Consider the following 4,203-nt stretch of genomic DNA (forward strand, 5'->3'; position numbering starts at 1 on the left):
TAAAACACAAATTTCACAAAGCATTTACAAGAAACAATACAAAAACCAAACTTGGGAATGCTCAGATGCAGAACGTTTTACAAAACCCAGAATAACTCTGCTGTCTGAGGGAGGGGCTGTCTGTATAAATTAACAAAAAAACCCTAAAGGCCAGCAAGGAGTACCAGACATGAGTGTCCCTGGCTGCTACTCCATGGACAAGGAACATGGAAGGGCTTCCTGAGCCTGCTGGAGAGTGCATGGAGGAAAGTTTCCTTGCCAGCCTGAGTACGAAAAGTTGGCTTCACCTGCCTGGGTCTGTCTTCTTGTTTTCTCCCCACAGCAGAGCAGAATTGTCTCCTGCCCTAACGAGAATAAATACTGTAACAGCTAATCTGCAGAGTGGCTTCTGTTTGGTCTAAACACCTTCCTAGGTAGGCGCCCCCTGCCACACGGTGTGTGTGTGTGTGCTCCCAGGGGCTGATCCTCAGGGCCCAAGCCCTTGGGGAAGGCATGTGTTAGATGTGAGGCAGTGACACTGTGTCATTCACACAGCAGCTGCCGGGTTGCTGCCCTAGCTGAACAGCAGGTGCACCCTGATCCTCTCCCACAGTCCCAGGCAAGGTGCCTGCAATGGCCTGATATGGGCAAGCTGCCACTAGGATCCTACTTCACCAGACAGACCAGCATGCCAGATGAAGTGGCTGCCACCTGAATTATCAATTATTTTTTGGACCAGTATTAAACAAAGTGATACACATTACTGTATGATATGTAATGCTATGCTATATCCTTGAGTCTCTAGTCCAAAACCATTGAACTTTATACAAACAAGAATGGATTTTATTGTTTGTATTCATAAGGCCATAATGGAAAACTGAAATAAAAGTACAACAAAACTCCTATCCATAAACACGTGATTAAATCACAGAATTTGAAAAAAAATTGTAAGTAGTGCAAATGAAATTATACTAGAATAGTAAAATACACACAAAATACATTACATTAGTTACATTCAAATGTAAAATAGGTAATTACAGACAGAATTCCTACTGGATAAAAATATTACAGTGGTTTAAAAGGTTGAAGTGATATAGTTTATATATTTTGTTTTTATAAAACTTATTTATATCTCCAAGTTCTGTTTATCTCAGTGAAGGAAAATGTTAGAAAGTAGATATTATATGTGGCACCTCTTGCTTGCAGTACCACGAAGGAGAGTGGCACTTCCTAATGGGAGTCCTGAGATGAAACCCACACCCAGCCCAAGTAGGCCCATCAGGGGTCCATGTGGTGACCCTAAGGGGGTCCAAGACACTGCATTGTTGCTGCAGCAGGTGCAGGACCTTTGCGGTGGGCTGTAGCCAACAAGGTTCCATTAGTGACCAAACCAAGCAACCCAGACTCAGGTGCCAAAGCCGGGGGGAAGGCAAGGCAAGTCCTGCCTTCCATCTGCGCAGCCTAAATTGCCAAGGCCAGGCCCTTTCCCCTGCTTTGGAGATCAACGAGGGTAGGGCGTGAGCCCATTGCCTCCAAATGGAGTATCCCTGGAATGGCACCCAGAGCTGGGCCCATGTGGGCCAGAAAGGCGATGGAGGAGGCTACACAGCAAAGCAAGAGGAACTTCATTCCCTCGGTGCTTCAGCTGGTGTGCTGATTGGAATATGTAGGGTTGGCCCTGTACCCGAGTCCACAAGGACCAGAAAATGGAGGTCCACAGAGTTGCTGAAGAGGCTCCAGGTTGCTGAGCTGCTGCATCTGTCACAAGCCAGCTGGCAGAAAGGCCAACACATGGCTCCAGTACCCAGACCCCCTTAAAAACAGATGAGGTGAACCAAGGCTGGGCTGCCTGGCCCCAAGGGGGCAGACTGCATGCCCAGCCTTCCTTTACCAATGGACTGTACAGTGTACAAACAGGGTGTCCCCCACCCCGCACTCATGGGGGCACGCAGTGACCCCAGAACAGAGTCTCCCTAGGATGGGCCACGCACTCAGGAGCACAGAAGACCAGTACCAACACAGCTGGAGGAGGAGAGGGCAACAGTGGCCTCAACTCCATACCCATAGCTGCCAGCTCCTGGGTGAAATGGAGCAACTGAGACTGGGAAGTTAGGTGGGAAGAGTGGGCTGGGCTCATCTGGAAATGCTGGGGAGCATGCACACACATCCACTCACTGCACATCCACCATAAAGGAGTTGGCCACACATCTCAACGGGTGACCTGAGGAGGCACCCACACCCACAGGGACTACAGAAATGGAGTTTCATGTGGTGACTTGGAAAGGGCTCCAGGGCACAGCTTTGAAGCAATGAACAACTGGCAAAAAAAAAAAAAAAAAAAACGAAAGACGTCCAGTAAAACTTTTCAGCAATGATAACCTATTATACTTTTAAAACAGTTTTACTTTCCTCCTGTCCTGTATTTTTGCATGGGGCCCTCTGAATTAACCAGAAATCTCCAGGTTCTCTTCATGCATAGTAATACAAATAAATATAGCTTCTATTCTTTTTTTATTAAGGGAAGTTGCATTTAGTTCTTTCCATTGTTTGATTCATGAAAAAGAAATCCTGAAGTATATCTGTAAAACACCGAACTAAGCATTTCTTCTGAACTCCTCACTGAAGAAAGAGAATAAAATGATTGAGTAACAGGCATCACCCATATTGTCACTGTGCTAGCTGTCTCTCTGATTAGAAAATAATCCTGCCATGAACGTGCATATCGCTTATGCAAAATGTTTCCCAACAATTCTTGTTGATATATTGCATTTATCTTCCTCTTCCTGCCTCCTCACCTGCTCCTTTTCTCCAGAGTCATGTTTCCCTCTTCCTTCTCTCCTACCTCTACTTTCTCCCTGTCCCCTCCTCTTCTCCCTCCTGCTATGCCCTTCCTCCTCTCTTACCCCTTCTTCCTCCTTTCCTTTCCTCTTTCTCTTACACTTTCTCTTCTAATTCTTTATGGTCCTGGAGGTTGGACACACACTAAGCAGATGCTCTCCTGCTTGCTACAGGCCTCCAGTCTGGACTTCATTTCAATGACACTCTATTTCTTTGTTGCAAACCCAATAAAGTCTTTATGATTTAATTCATTGTTCATATTCTACACCATGAATATGTGCTACTTCATACAGTGTGGCAAATAGGTTTGGATTATGCTTTGGGCTTCAGTTAAACTCATCAGAAATAATGTGTTTGAAGGCAATCTAATGTGATCCTGTTACTCCCACATTAATGAACTGGTTACTTCATATCTTGCAAGAGTACTTCCATATTGCTCCCAGTTTAATGAACTGTCATTTTGTGGTAGCACCCACAGTAACACTAACCTAAGGATTTCTGGGGATCAGAAGATTAAGTCTAGACAGGAAAATCCATGAGATATTTATCTCAAAATAACTACTAAAAAGCCAGAAGAAAGCCTGTGGCTACGTGGTTTAGTACCATACTTCCACAGAAGAAGCTGACGACAGGGCCCAGGCCTGATTTGAAGACATGTGGTGGGTGCATACACACACAAACACACACACACACATACACACACACACACACACATACACACACACACACAATTTCCCAGCTAGAGCAAGTATCTGTTTTCCCAGTAACATATCTGAGTTCCAATTTTATGTGTTTGGATATTTTTTGAAAGTTTTATCATCAACTTACCCAATTTTAATAAATGACAACCTGTTCACTATTATTTAATTCTGGTTGGAAAATATTTTAAGACACATTTTCATGTAGGAAATTGTTTTTTCCCCAAATCGTGACTGTCTTGGTTTGTAAGAATGAAAGAATTGTGTCTTTAATTCATTAGTTCATAAATTAGAAAAAGTATCCCTAACCCTAGAACCAATTGCCTTTGGATTCTAAAAGCCACAAAAGTACATTAAATTTATACATCCAGTCTTTGATTCATCTCATCTTTCTTAAAATAGTTTCTACTTAATATCTTGCCATTTTTCTAACACAACATTCAGGCTCCCTCACACTAATCATACCCTAATCCTAATATTATTAGCAGTTTCCTATTTCCTATTCATCCTAATTTGATCTTGACTTGTTATTCAAAGATATATTTTCAGTTTGACCCTAAATTTTCCATTTCCCTAATGCTAACACTGTCTAGCTGGAACTGAAACCTAATTTTCAAACTAATAATAGGACAAAATTAATAATAATAAATACTCTAGATTTATTCATTTTAATGAATATTCCAGTTTG

Source organism: Dipodomys spectabilis, unplaced genomic scaffold, assembly GCF_019054845.1.
Source record: "Dipodomys spectabilis isolate Male_0828 unplaced genomic scaffold, ASM1905484v1 ptg000058l, whole genome shotgun sequence".
NCBI lineage: Eukaryota > Metazoa > Chordata > Mammalia > Rodentia > Heteromyidae > Dipodomys > Dipodomys spectabilis.